This window comes from Rhincodon typus, chromosome 16 (genome assembly GCF_021869965.1).
Source record: "Rhincodon typus isolate 14 chromosome 16, sRhiTyp1.1, whole genome shotgun sequence".
NCBI lineage: Eukaryota > Metazoa > Chordata > Chondrichthyes > Orectolobiformes > Rhincodontidae > Rhincodon > Rhincodon typus.
The window spans coordinates 35,537,795-35,553,910 of NC_063347.1; the positions used below are offsets into that span (position 1 = coordinate 35,537,795).

The 16,116-nt window shown below is 38.3% G+C and overlaps 1 protein-coding gene across 3 annotated transcripts in view; it reads right to left on the reverse strand.

The window, feature by feature from the left end:
- Positions 1–16,116, reverse strand: part of adamts9 (ADAM metallopeptidase with thrombospondin type 1 motif, 9) — a 189,246-nt gene that overhangs the window by 32,140 nt on the left and 140,990 nt on the right. The gene's annotated exons all lie outside the window — the stretch shown is intronic.

The following is a 16,116-nucleotide window of genomic DNA, read 5'->3' on the forward strand; positions in this document are numbered from 1 at the left end:
TGGGAGGGAACGTATAGCTACTCATGTCTTGCACCCTGACTCTGGCCAATTTTTAGGAATCAGTTTGAATAATGTATTTTTGGCAGGCTGTGGGTGGATTTTGGGTTCCAACCCTACCCCCACCTTTCCATATACAGCCTGCCTACGGCAGCAACATGCTGTAGTATATTGGGATCAGGTCAGAAATCACAGAACACCAGGTTATAGTCCAACAGGTTTATTTGAAAACGTAAGCTTTTGGAGCGTAGACCCTTCATCAGGCTACACTCTGAAAGCTTGTGATTTCAAACAAACCTGTTGAACTATAACCTGGTGTTGTGTGATTTCTGACCCTGTCAACCCCAATCCGACACCAGCACCTCCACATCCTGTACATTGGGATCAGAAGGCTATGGGTTTGCCTGAAAATTTGTTTCTTTAGAAATGTTGTGTGCAAGTGCATCTTTCAAAAATGAAAACAACTCTATAAATTTCAAATAAACTGCCTGCAATCTTGCATGCTAGAAATTGTACATTCTGACATGTAAATTTATAATCTACAAGTCTTATCAGTTCTGGCAGAAACTAACATTCATCACTGAGCCTCCAAGTGAATTTCAGTATTTGAAGAGCTGTGAATGGCACTGAATCTTGTGACGTCATAATTGAATATCCTGACTTCTGACCTTATGACCGGGAAGATCATGTATAAAATAAATGAAGTTGATTGGGCCAAGGATACCAGCCTGAAGAACTCCTGCAGTGATATACTGGGACTGAAATGATGGATCTCCAACAACCACAACCAACTTCCATTTTGCTAGGTACGATGTCAACTAAGGTAGAGACTCCCTGTTCCTACAGCTTCAGTTTTTCCCAGGCTCCTTGATGCCACATGGTCAAATGTTGACTTGATGCCAAGGGCAGTCACTTCATGAGTCCAACTCTTTCAGCAGTGTTTTGACAAGGCTGTAATGAGGCATGGAATCAAGCTTTGGTGGAATCCAAAGTTAGTGCCACAAGCAAGATAGTGCTGAGTAAATGCCACTTGATAGCACTGCCAATGAAACTCTCCTACACTTTGTTGATGAATGAAAGCAGACTGTTGAGATGGTAATCAGCATTTGTCCTGCATGTTATAGACAGGACATACCTGAGCAATCTTCCACATTGTTGGGTAGATGATGGTTTGCAGCTGCACTGGAACAGCTTGGCAAGGACTGCAGCCTCTGAAAAAGTTCTCACAATCCAGTCTCTTTTTTTCTATCAATGTTATTGGAAAGACAAAGACTCAGAAAGGGAGATTCACTGTTGCTATGCTTAAACTGCTGTTGGCCAGCTTGCATGCTGAGAAATTCTTCAAACTGCAGGTGGTCAGAATGCAAAGTAGTTAACTCTCTCCAACTATTGGAGACAAAAATATCTTGATGAAGCCTAGTGTTTGAAACCGACTGAAGGCTTGAAGTAAAAGCTTAGTGAAGTACTAAGAGAGGCAAAACATATTTTAATGGGGAAATTTCATTATCTCAAAATGAAATCTGAAATTTTTTTTGTTTATTTAACCCCTTATTTTTATTGTCATTAATGTTGTAATTGAGAAAAAAATTGTAGGCTGATTTTGATTTCAGGAAATCAACACTGAAGTCAAATTATGAATGATTTTTATAGAGGACTTAAGTAAGTATTTACGTAAAAGCGCGTAAGTGTCAAAAGGAAACAGCATTTGTGAACCAAAGGTTCCTTCATACACAAGATATTAAATACCTATACTAACATTTAATTATATGAGGACCATTAATACCTCAATGCAGATACCTGAGGTATATTAATACCCCAATCTCCAAGTTGCACATACAGGTACAGATTTCCAAATTCTAAAAAAAAGAAAGTAAATAGAAAGAAGCATATCAAGGGCAAATAGAATTCTAAGTTTATGAACAGAAGTCTTCAACACAAAAGACATATGTTGGAAATTAATCTGCAGAATATTTTGATGATACTGCAGGTGGTAGTGTAGTGCACAATTTTGAACACCCCATTATTACCAGGATTCTGAGGCATAGGGAAATCACAATGTAGGTTCAGTGTGACAATTTAGAAGGTACAAAACATAATTGTCATATGAGATTTGAATTCATGAGAAAACTAAATAAATGCAACTTCAAACATGAAAAGATTTGAGAGGACAACTAATGAAAGATTATCTCTACTCAGTGAATTTTTAAACGGTGGCAACATTTAGGATCAGCACTGTGAAAATAAAAGGAGAAGTTAGAAGGCCTTTGTTTCAAGCATGAGCTGATTAGAATGTTGAATGCAATATCACAAGTGGCTGATGAAATTATTTAAGATTGGATGAAGGGGATTAAAGTAGATGCAACAATGCAAAACTGGTACCCACTTAGGCAAGACGACCAAATGCCTTGCATCTGTGTTAAAATTTCCATGATTCTATAACAATATTTCATCTTGTATGTTATTACCACACCATATAGAAATTTCAGCAGTCATGATAGCTTTAGTTTCCTTTTACAGATATACTGAATAGTAATTGTCTTATGACTGTCTAATTCCACAGTAGTTACTTGTGGGCATCACATAGTTTGATCCACTAAAAATCTGCAATATATTTTGAAAGAAAGAAAATGTTGCCAACCGTGTTTAATGTCCTTTGGAGAAATTAAATTCTAGACATGCTGATCATGACATTAGGCTACTCCAGGCACATGAAATCCCTATTTCACAGAGCCTGAAGAAACTTTAATGTGAAAGACTGACCAGAATTAAAAAGAAATCTGAAGAGGTAAATAAAAGATTGGGTTGTGGGACAAAATGCAGGCACCGTACATTAAACAGGTACTGCAAACGTACATGTATTTTCACTGTGAGCTCAACTTAATCTTGATCATTTTTAATCTTTTTTTCTTATAAAATCATGGACTAATTCCAAACCTGTCTCCATTTAATGGTCAAAGTTTATATGAAGAGTAGCCCCTGATTGTTCATGTACTTGAAAGCATTTCTAACGAGTGGTGGCTCCTGGAAGTCGCTGGGAGGAGGGAAATATGAAGCTTCTCATTTTCATCTGCAGAGTTGTAAATTTAATCAAAATGTAGATTGCTGAGTAAAGATATAGTACTAAAACAGTGGCAGCAAAATACATCATCTTTTGACGTTTATGCAAGTTTAAGATGTAGAATAAGTCATTGTTTGAAGAATCTGTGCTATCTTCCCCTTTATTATTTGGAATTAGTTCCAAAATATTAAAAAAGTTGTAACAAAGGGATGTTTCATAGGACGTGTACCTCAGTGATATCAATGGAGATTGGTTATCTGCTTATGACTGGGCTTTTGTGTTGGGGCAACAATTTTCTGACAAGTGATTTGACAGAGTTTCATAAGGTAATTGAGGAAATGGAGAAAAGTAGATAGAGGAGATAATAGTGGATGGGACATGGGTTCAAATTTCACATATAGTTTAACAAAATAACCCAGCACCCAATTCAACTTAATTGCTGCCTCCTCGCATTTAGAATCATAGAATTATAGAACTGATACAGGACAGAAGGCTGGCCTGCTGCAAGAGTAACTCCACTCACCCCACTCTCAGCCTTTTCCCCAGAGCCCTGCAAGCAATTTATTCGATAATTATTCACTTCTTTTTTGAAAGCTATGATTGAATCTGTCTGCACCATATTTTCAGAGAGAGCACTCCAGTTCCTAACTACTTACTGCACAAAACTATTTTTGTTATGTCACCTCTGATTCATTTGCAGTTCACCCTTTATATCAATGTTCGTTCTCAGAGTCATACAGCACTGAAGAGGTCCTTTGGCCCATCGAGTCTGTGCCAACATATCTACATTAATCCCACTTTCCAACATTTGGCCCATAGAATGTTGTGACATGTCAAGTGCTCATCTACATACTTTTTAAAAGGTTGTGAGGTTTTGTGCCTCCGCTACCCTCCCAGGCACTACATTCAGATTACCACAATCCTTTAGGTGAAAAATAGCTTCAAGACCCCCAAACCGCATGCCCTTCACCTTACAATTATGTCCCATTATTATTGCCCACTTGTTCTCAATCCATCCACTCATATGAACAGTTTCTCCACTTCGCACTAAGTCTAGAGACTTTGACACCTGAAATGCCTTCTTTGTTTTCACTTGACCAATGCAACTAGACTCCCTCTCACTGGAATCATTCTCATAGACCATTTCTTCGGCTCTGTGAGCTTTCATATTCAGGATAATATCCTGAAGTAGATTATCTGGTAACTATGGCATTGCTATATGTAAAAGCTTACTATGCACAAATTGGCTGCTGTGTTTCAGGCATCAGTGACTACACTTCAAAAGTACTTAATTGGATGGAAAGCACTTTACAACATCTTGAAGCCATGCAAGGTGCCATGTAAATCCAAGTACTTTTTGTTTATGACTTCCAGGTCATTCATATATGGCAAGAATAGGTAAAACCTCAGTTTAAACACAAGGTATTATGCTTAATACCTTCTTCTAGAGTGGTCCTACTCCCTTTCAAAATTCCACAGCTTCTTTTCCAAACTATTTGCTTTGTTAGCAGCTACTAATCCATTTATATGCCTTACCCACAACAGCTACTGAATTGAGAAGGAAAGACTTGCATTCATAAAGTACCTTTCATGACCACAGGATGTCCGCAAGTGTGTTACAGCTAACAAAGCATTTTTGAAGTGTAGTCACTACAGTATCACAAGAAATGTCACAGCCAATTTGCATACAGCAAATTCCTACAAACAGCTACAGAATAATGAACAGAAAATTGGTATCTTGACTTTGATTGAGGCATAAATATTGACCAGGATACTGGGGATACCTCCCTTAATACCAAGAAAATGGTGCTATTAAAGTCATGTGGATGAAGATATATCAAGAATTTAAGTTCTGAAGAAGGTTAATTGATTGATTTCCTTGGTCAAAAGCAGACTTCAAGGCATTCAAACTGAAGCTTTTATGATTATGAAGCTGATTAACATAATGGATCCAAGTTAATTGTTCACCCTCAAAAATACCAAGTCACTCAAGTCATAAATTAAGATGTTAGGTGTAGAAGACAATTCAGGATTAATTTGCATTCAAATGTATTGCGGAATGAGTTCCAGGCACATCAATGAAGTGTATGGTATGAATGAGTTTAACAGATAGATGACTTTGTTTCTAGAGAGACAGGAAGAATATGTTTTTTGGTGAAGAACTGAGTATGTGGGTGATTAAGTGTTGATTTTAATGCCTTTTCTCTGTTCTGCAAAACATTTCTCCATTTATTTAATAAAATGCTATATATCCTGGGAGCAGGGCAGAAACTATACACACCATGTAGTTCAGAACACTGAGCAAGAGGTCTACAGTCTGTTGTGGCATCAAAACAATGAACAATTTAGAAAGTACTTTTGTTTAAAAAAAAATCACTTGCTCATTTTCTCAATTTTATTTCTGCTACTCCTAGGTCGTGTTTGCACCATGCGTTATTATCCCAACAGGATTGGATAGCACTTGACACTAAGCTAAATGTTTGTGTGGTCAAAGATAATCACAGTAACGTTACAATCAAATCCCAGGAAAGATTCCCCAATTCATTACTGTTCCAGATGGGATATCCCAAATTGTTAAACTGCCAGGTAAGGAGCTATGAACTGGTTTCCTTTTTTCCTTCACCCATCTCCTTGCTTGGTTGCAGCAAGGTTAATTTAGAAAGGATTCCTTTGTTGTGGATATCTTTCTCCCAGAGCCAAGTTAATTGATATTTTAAAAAGAGCTAATTTAACCAGGCTTTCTTGAAGTAACAAAAACAATGAATTTATTCATTACTAGACGCAAGAAGCCATACTAACACAAGATACGTACACATAGATTATAAACAAAAGGTGAGTCAAAAAGGATAAAAGATTTTAAAAATGAGGATCAATCTCCAAATTGTTTGTGTAGGGCAGATCATTGAATATTGCATTCCTGGCAGTGGAAGTTACCATAAGATCATAAGACACAGGAACAGAACTAGGTTATTCGGTCCGTCAAGACTGGCACTGTTGACATTGATACTTGAACAGTTGGTTTGATGATCATTTGTTTGGCGGAATTGGTTTAAATTCTGTATTTTTGATTCCTTTTGACCATGACTGAATTCTAGCATTTATTGCAAAGACAGTCTTTTTGTTGTCACATTTCCACATTTATTTGGTTTGCAGCACTCAGAATGAGACAGGATGCCTCTACCTGAAACACAGGGGTAACTATGGGATAGTTCTTTGACTGTGACCCTCACAGCGTACTAATGCCAAACCCATACTGGAAGACACAGGAGAATTAAGTTTCATGAGTACACTCCAGCAGAGTTGGAACTGGCTCTTCAAACTCTGTCCTAGTATATTCTTCAGAGGGAAAAACACAAAATTTGTCTTCAGTTTGGAACATAATCTGCAAGGGTGACTTGCAGTTAAGCAGGGAGTTGTGAACACTCCTTATCTTTGTAGTCATAAGAAATCACAGTCCAGTCTGATTTAATTTGTCTCTTCACAATCCCCTTTGAAGGGACGTTAGTTGAAGTTCCCTTTGTACTTGCAGGTGTGAAATTTTGTGGACCTCTCTCTCTCTCTCTAGATAGCCACTTAATTTACACCCACAGCAGTCGTTTTTTTTAAAAAATAGGCATTCTAGAATTACAAGTTAAAGTGTCTGTAGTACTTCAGGATTTGGAACCCGTGATCATGACAGTAATATGAATTAACAAAAAAAAAACGAAAAGAACTGTGGATGCTATAAATCAGGAACAAAAACAAAGTTGCTGGAAAAGCTCAGCAGGTCTGGCAGCATCTGTGAAGGAAAAAACAGAGTTAATGTTTCGGGTCCGGTGACCCTTCCTCAGACCCTTCCACAGAATTAATCTGTTTCTTTGAAATTTTTATCAATTATCTCTCTTTATATTGTTGAAAGCTGAAATATAACGGGATTATATTTTCTTATTTTTTTTGAAAAAAATGTATTGGCAAAACCAACATTTTATTGCCCATCTCTAATTGACTTTGAGAATGTGCTGGTCAATTTTCTTCTTGAATACCATTATACAGCATGCAAAGCCTTTCAGAGGTCAGTTAAGAGTTAACCATTTTCATGTCAGTTTGGAGTCACATAATTGCCAGACTGAGAAAGGACATCAGGTTGTTATGGCCACTGAAAGTTATAAGATGGTTATATTTGAAACTGTCTCACAAATCCAGGTAAAATGGAGTAATGAAAAGCGACATGTGACCTGCTACTTGTTCTGTTCAAGAATTAGTCTAAATTGCCTGGTTACCATGGGGACAGGGAATCCAGTTTGAGTATGATTTGAAATCCACAGAATGTTTAAGACCTGAAAACAAATTTAGAGTAGCTGGCTTTCCCATAGGTAGACCTACACACACCGAAGCAGAGTGATTTAAAAACCTTGGATACAGAGAAAGGAAAACAGCAATTATTGTAGAAGGCACGATAAAAGGTAGAATCTGGTGGGAACTTGACCTCCGGCTGAAAAGACAGAACTGCAGCGATTTAAGGATGCTGGAAGATTGGGACGGCACAGTGGTTAAAACTGCTGCCTCATAGTGCCAGGGACTTGGGTGTGATTCCAACCTCGGGTGACTATCTGTTTGGAGTTTGCACATTCTGTGTGAGTTTCATCCCATAGTCCAAAGATGTCCAGGTTAGGTGGATTGACCATGCTAAATTGCCCAAAGTGTCCAGGGATGTGTATGCTGCGTGGATTTGCCATGGGAAATGCAGGGTTACAGGGATAAGATGGGGGGTGGGTGGGGAGTGGTGGTGGGATATTCTTCAGAGTGAAGATGTGGACTCAGTGGGCCAAACAGCTTGCTTCCACAAAGTATAGGGATTCTATGATTTGGGACACTGGTGAATTTTCCCTGAATTGTCAAGGAGAATGAATCACACTTTTGTGCCTTGCTACTGACTTGGGAATTGTCTGAAGACTGAGCGGAATGACTTTCAACTTACAACTTTATGAAATGAGGAGAAACATATCCTCTGGATGCTGAGATTAACTCTCTGTGAAAACTACAATTCTGCTGAGAGTGTGGCATAATGTATAAAAGTAACATGGTTGTATCTGCAGTAGTTGTATTAGTTGTCTACTAGGTAATGCTATTCATTTGTTAACTATGCTGTGCCTTTGAGACAAATTGAGTTGATTAATTCAGACTCCCAAGTAATTTTCAACGTCATGTTCAGCTACTTCAACCATTTTTCCTTTTGATTTACAGGCCATTATAAATTTCCTTGCATTAAATTTAATCTCCCCACTCACATTTTATTCATATCATTTTGCAATTCCACAGTCCCTCCTGTCTTGGCACCATCATGCAAATCTGGCATAATTGCAAAAGTACTTAGTCATTGATGGGAATTAGAAATAGACCTGATCCAAATACTGAGCCTTGGAGTGTCCCAAGAAGTACTTGCCCTCATCGTAATCTAAATTCTTCTAACAAGGACCAGTTTTTAGGCAGGAAAATGTTAGAAGTTATTATTAAAGACATTATAACAGGTTACTTGGATAAGTTTCAGGTGATCAGGCAGAGCCAACATGAATTTATCAAGGGGAAATCGAATTTAACTAATTTATTGGAGTTCTTTGAAGAAGTAGCTTGTGCTTTAAATAAACGTGTACCAGTGGCTACAATGTGTTTAGATTTCCAGAAGGCTTTTGATAAGGTACCACGTCAATTATTGTGGAAACTAAAAAACCGCATGGTGAAAGGATTAATGTACTGGCTTATATAGAAGATTGGCTTGCAAACAGGAAGCAGTGTGTCTTTTGCAGGCTGGCAGGATGTTACAAGTGGTACGCCACAAGGGTCTCAACTTTTGACAATTGTGTATAAATGATTTGCATGAAGGAATTGAAGACTGTGAACTGTGATGAGGACATAGGGAGACTACAAAGGAATGTAGATAGGTTAAGTGAATGGGCAAAGATCTGACAAATGGAGTACAATACAGGAAAATGTGAATTTGTCCATTTTAGCAGAAAAAATTAAAAAAGAAATATCTAAGTGGTGAGAGGTTGCAGAGCTCCGAGATGCAGAGAGATCTGGGTATCCTATTACATGAATCACAGAAGATTAATATGCAGGTAAAACAACTAATCAGAAAAGTCATTAGAATGTTATGATTTATTATGAGGGGAACTGAATGCAAAAATAGGGAGATCATGCTTCAGTTATACAGACCATTGGTGAGATTGCACCTGGAGTACAGCATACAGTATTGGTCACAGTTTTTGCCAAAGATGTTAATGCATTGGAACTAGTACAGAGAAATTTTATTAGGCTAATACCTGGAATAAGTGGTCTGCCTAATGAGGAAAGGCTAGACAGTCTAGGACTGTATCCTCTGGAGTTTAGGAGTGTTGGAGGTGACTTAATTGAAACATATAAAAACCTGAGGGGACTAGACCAGATGGATATTGAAAGGATCTTTCCTCCTTTGAGAAAATCTAGAACTAGGAGGCGCCCATTTAAAACTGAGATGAGGAAACAGTTTTGTTTTCTTTCAGGGGGTTGAAAGGCTTTGGAATTCCCTTTCTCAAAGGCAGTAGATGCAGAATTTTTAGTTATTTTTCAGGCAGAGGTGGATAGGTTCTTGATTGCCAAGATAATGAAAGATTACCAGGAATATGCATAAAGGTAAAGTTGAGATTAAAATCAGATCAGCTATGATCTTATTGAATGGTGGAGTAAGCTTGAAGGGCCGAGTGCCTGCTCTTGTTTCTTGTTCATATGTTTTTACTATTCAGTCAATTTTTTACCCATACCCAGCTTTTACGCTGGATGTTACACACTGCTGACCTTACCTAGTTGCACTTCAAGTGAAATTTTATCAGCAACTCTTGGAAGTCTACTCCTGACATTCATTACAGTCCACTTGGGTCGTCATTTCCTCAAAGATATTCAAAAGGTCAGATTGGATTTTGCTTCACTCCCTCCACCACCAATGTAGTGACTGCAGTGTGTACCATCTATAACATGCATTGCACAAATTCACCAAGACTCCTTAGACAGCACCTTCCAAGCACAAGACCACTACCATCTAGAAGGACAAGGGTAGCAGATACATGGGAATACCACTGCCTGCAGGTTGGTGTCCAAGCCACTCTCCATTCCTGACCTGGACATATATTAACATTCCTTCAGTGTTACTGAGCCAAAATCCTGGAACTTCCTCCCTAATGGCACGGTGGGTGTACATACGTCAAATGGACTGCAGCAGTTCAAAAAGGCAGTTCAGCACCAGCTTCTCAACTAAGGATGGGAAATAAGTGCTAGCCTGACCAATGATGCCCAAATCCTATGAATTAATTAGAAAAAAAAGTATGCTGACTATTTACTGGTTGTTGCTGAGCAGGCAATCTCGAGTGGATTCTCTAATTTTACAGAGTTAAAACTGATGAACTGTGATCTCTAGAATATGGGGATTACATGAGCATAATTCCAGTTATTTACATTTTCTTGCATTCACTATTTAATGACAGTAATGATAGTACATTGTAAATTGCTGCATGCCAACAGAGGGGCTGTCATGTGTTCAAAGCAACAAAGTCAGTGCTACACACCTTACAACTTGCTCTTGTTCCACAAATTGACATAATAGGAGCAATTATGGTCAATTGGCCATGGTGAATTAATGTAAATAAGAACAACTTATTCTTCCAATTTGAATATAGTTTCATTTTTATTTAGAATTGTTGCTTTATCTTTTTGATAATTACTGTGTGGTTGTGGTTGTGTGTTATCAATAAATGTGTCAAGTCCCATGGAATAGCTACAAATCTTGGATATTTTCCTGCCAAGTACATCTATAGATGTTTATTTTCCTTGTTGAATATGTTTATCTCTATAATATTCCACTTTACTAAGGAGGTTAGGAATTATTTACTCTATTTTACTCAAAACAGTTGATTTAAGTTTTACATAACATGTACATTCCACTAACGTAATATTTCTTTCTTTTCTTTTGGTCCATCATGAAATGTGGATGTCTATTTATTTTAATTTTAAATTAGACTTTACATATTACTATTGTTGTGTGTGAGCACACACCTTGATCTACAGAGTGTTTAAATATTTTTGGTAAAGATTCTGATTTAAATCAGAGTAGGGAATTTTCAAAGCAACATTAATGTCATAGGACTAACTAGGCAAACAAGTAATTGCTGTTTGTATGACCATACACAGAATGAATACCATGTTTACCTATATAAAGACAGTGAAGTAATTTCATATTAATTTAAAAAAAATGAAGTGGTATGGGACACTAAATATGAATCACATAATGAAGCCCCAAATTGTTTTTGTTTCAAGTACAACTGTTTCAAAATATTATGATACATGAGTTGATCCGCTAATCAGTATGAAGTTCCAGGCCTTATCATTATCTGCTTTCAATTGCATAATCCCATTCCTGAGGGCTGAATGGTTAATTCCTAAATTGACTGACAGTTTGTTGATGGTTTGTCCTGATCAGTGGTGACTTAAACCTATTGTTCTGCTTTACTTCTGTAATATTTCCACTTGTTACATGCCACTTAAACCTTTGTTTGCTTGGTTGAAAACCTGTGGATTTATATTTAAAATAGTTTTGTTGATAATATTGCCTTTAAAAAGTTGTAAAAATTGTGCAACTTTTCAAGTTTTGCATTTAGAGGATACATTCTGTACGTCAATCGGCATCAGTACGTCTTGGAATAGGATATCACTTGTGAATATGAAATTGTAGGCTGCCATCATGCTGGTGGTGGGCTAAGTTTATTATCATCACGAAGTAACCAGAAGACTAGGGTTCTGCACAAACATTCCAGACCTGATATCGTGCAGTGTAATTGCAAAGTAGTGTGCCTTAATGCAACCCTGGTAAAACAACCTGAAGGTTTGATATCCTGCTGCTGAGTCTACAAACGTTCATGCATGCCAGTCATAGGGAGCGTTTTAAAAAGCTCTTAATGGGATCTTGTCCATGTAGCCCTGGGGAAACCAATGCATTGCATTACTAGAGCAAAAATAGCACTGTGTGCATTTATAAACTTAAAAAAAACTTCTGCAATCAGAAGTAGTTTTAAAACTATCTAGTACTTTTTTGTGAAATCAGCCTTTCATTTTGGACTGTTTTGAATTATTGATATTGTTTGATTTTTCTCTTAGGATTGTATCAATTTATTCCCTCTTACATGGTTTCAAATTCACTGTTCAACCATCACTGCTTAGGACACTTCACTTGACATAAACACTGCTTCCTGCAGGCTCGTGTCTCATCTTGGTATCGTACAGAGCAATTTCAAAATTTGTCAGCCATATGAAATGTGGATGTTACTTTGAGGGGCAAATGAGCAGGTAACAAGTATGAATAATAAACACCATCTATTCCATTGACTATGTTCAATTTCCATCCTCTGCCTCTTCTTTTGAAAAATTGTGCAACGTTTTGCCTAATTTCACAACCTTTCATACTGACTTCTCCATTTTTCTAATGATCTTTAGGGAAGGAATTCTGCTGTCCTCACTCAGCTCCTAACCTCTTTCACATCCTTGGTTTAAACATGAACAATAGAGGTGAATTCCAGAGGCGAGGTGAGGTGAAAGTGACAGCCCTTGACATCAAGCCTGCATTTGACCAAGTGTGGTAACAAGTGTAACAAAACTGGAATCAATGGGAATCGGGGGCAAACTCTGCTGGTTGGAGACATACGTGACACATAAGAAAATGGAGTGGTTATCGGAGATCAATTATCTCAGCTCCAGGACATCTCTGCAGGAGTTCCTCAGGGTATTGTCCTAGGCCCAACCACCTTCAGCTGCTTCATCAATGACCTTCCCTCATAAGGTCAGAAATGAGGATGTTCGCTGATGATTACACAATGTTCAGCACCATTTGTGATTCCTCAGAAACTGAAGCTATCCATATTCAAATCATCAAGACCTGGATAATATCCAGGCTTGGAGTGACAAGTAGCAAGTAACATTTGTGTCACACAAATGCCAGGCAATGACTATCTCCAATATGAGACAATCTAAGCACTGTCCCTAGACAATCAATAGTGTTACCAGGACTAAATCCCCAAATATCAACATCCTGGGGTTACCATTAACCAGAAACTCAACTGGATTTGCCACATAAGCACAATGGCTACAAGTACAAGTCAGAGACTAGGAAAGTATGGAGAGGTGATGGCCTAGTGGTATGTTATCACTAGGCTATTAATCCAATGATTCAGGCCATATCCTGGGGACCCAGGTTCAAATCCTGCATCAGCAGATGCTTAGAACTTGAATTCAATAAAAATCTGGGATTTAAGAGTCTAATGATAGCCATTGCTGACTGTCAGGAAAATCCCATCTAGTTCACTTAATGGGAATTTGCCATCCTTACCTGCTCTGGCCTGCATGTGACTTGAGATCCACTGCAAAGTGGTTGACTCTCAATTGCACTCTGGGCATTTAGGGATGGGCAATAAATAGTGGCCTGGCAGTGCTGTCTGTGTCCTGTGAATGAATTAAAAAAACACTGCAGCAAGTAACTCACCTCCTGACTCCCCAAAGCTTGTCCACCATCTCCAAGGCACAAGTCAGGATGGTAATAGAATAACTCCCCATTTGCCTGGATGAGTGCAGCTTCAACAACATTCAAGAAGCTTAACAACAATCAGGACAAAGCAGTCCACTTGATTGGCACCACATCCACATGCATCCACTCCCTCCAACCCCCGGGCTTAGTAGCAGCAGGTGTACTATGTACAAGATGCACTGCAGAAATTTACTGAAGATCCTTAAACAGCACCTTTCAATACCACATTCATCTAGAAGGACAAGGGCAGCAGGTACATGGGAATACCAGCCCCTGTAAGTTCCCTTCCAAGCCACTCACCACACTGACTTGGAAATATTTAGCCATTCCTTCACTGTCACTAGGTCAAAATCCTGGAATCTCCCCCCTAAGGGCTTTGTGGGTCAACCTATAGCATGTGAACTGCAGTCATTCAAGAAGGCAGCTCACCACCACCTTCTCAAGGGCAACTAGGGATAGGCAATTAATGTTGGCCAGCCAACGATGTCCACATCCCACAAGTAAATAAAAAAAATCTGTTCTGGCCTACATGTGACTCCAGACTCTCAGCACTGTGTTTGACTCTTTCCTTTGAAATAGCAAAGCAAGCTATTCAAGGTTAAGGACATTTAACAAATGTCAGCCTTGTGAGTGCTGCCAACATCCATGAAAGAATAGAGTTAAAATCGAGTTCTTCTTGGACGTCTTACTTAACTTTAGACTTACACTGAAAAAGTAATCATTTGTCAACACTGTTCTCCTTCTAAATTATTTTGTCTTTGACATAACGTATCAAAGGAAGCTTCAAATTTCAAGCACTGAATATTTCAAAGTAGAAGGTAAGAACAAGTCATGTTAGGGGGACTGAAACACTCAGCTGAAACTGTTGATGGACAGTTAAATTTATGAATACTGTTAACTCTCACTGGAGCCAATGGTTACTGCTTGCAATCTGTCCAATTGAGCAAGCACCAAGGATACCCACCGAAAGTTGGTGCACTCTTTCTTTATAGAAACATTAGATTTCAATGATGTCATTGGGACTTGCCTGTAATTGTAAATTGTCAATTTGCACAGAAAGTCACAGTTCCTTATCTACCAGGTGAAGATAGCAAGGAAAAAAACTGGGGCTAGAACAGCCACAAACAGGTAAACATTTTCTAATTTCCTTGCAAGGCTTGTTTAAGATTGCTTCTTAAGGTCCTACTTAGGCTCCTCTACATAGACCCATCAATATTTTCTAATCACAAGACTATTTGAGACAACTTTGGCATTCAATCCTGCAACCAAACTGTTCACAGATGGTCTCCACGCTACTTGATTTTTGGTCAGTTTCGAACCAAAACTGGTGAAAAGTCAACTGATGGGATTTTAAGAATTCCTTATAGTTTGAGTCACAGCACTATCCACATGACCAAAATCTCCTCAGCTACCATCTGTCCTCTCATGTTAAAGTTGTGTGTGGTTTGGTCAATGTACAAATACAGTGACCAGGGAAATGAATCAAAAAATGATCAGGTTCTAGGATTCTAAATAGAATTAAGAAATAGAAATTAAAACAGCTCATCAATTATTCCTACAAAAAAACAGCAAAATGATTTAAATTTTTACATTCATGTGCGAGGGATTGATAGGAATAATGCAGAAAAGTAGTGTTAAAGGAGGAGGATCAAATTATAAACTCAGAGTAATTACTTGAAAAATAGTCATAGCAGGGTAAATTCAACAATGCTGAGTTCTGCCTGAAAAGCTGTTCTCTGAAATGTGATAAAACTCACTAAAAAAGATACAATTTTTGCCACACAGAGGCATGAAAATGAACTTAACCTTCCCCTAAGCAGTTGAGTTTGGGGTTCAGTAAGGTGTTAACATTTTTAAAAAATCTCATCCATGACCCTACCTGCCTCCAAGCTACTCATATTCAGGTTTATTATACATATCGCAGAAGCTGGGTAGATAATCCATTCCCAGGTAGCAGGTTGACATTTTGAATGGTTTAATGAGTCTGGCAGGGTTTTTCCAGCATTTGGAAACCCAACTGCTCAAGTGAGGAGTGGACAGCTTCCTGTGGAGAGAATTCCACAGGTTCACAACTCTGAGTGAAGAAATTTTTCCTCATCTCCGTCCTGAATGGCTTACCTGTAGTTTTGGACTTCACCAACATTGGGAATATTCTTCCTGCACCTAGCCTGTCCAGTTCCATCAGGATTTTATATGTTTCTCTGAGATCCCCCTCATTCTTCTAAATTCCAGTGAGTACAAGCCCAGTCAATCCAAATCCTTCATATGTCAGTCCTGCTATCCTAGGAATCAGTCTAGAACTTCCCATCCTAATTACAACATCCCACTGCCCCAGATCATCTGTTTACAAGATTTGGTGGTATTATGCCTTACTTAAAATGAAAAATTTTGTTAATATAAGAACCTGAAAGCCCAAAAATGGAGATGCAAGTCAAAGGGGAGGTCAGGTCAATCAAGTTCCATCAGGATTTTATATGTTTCT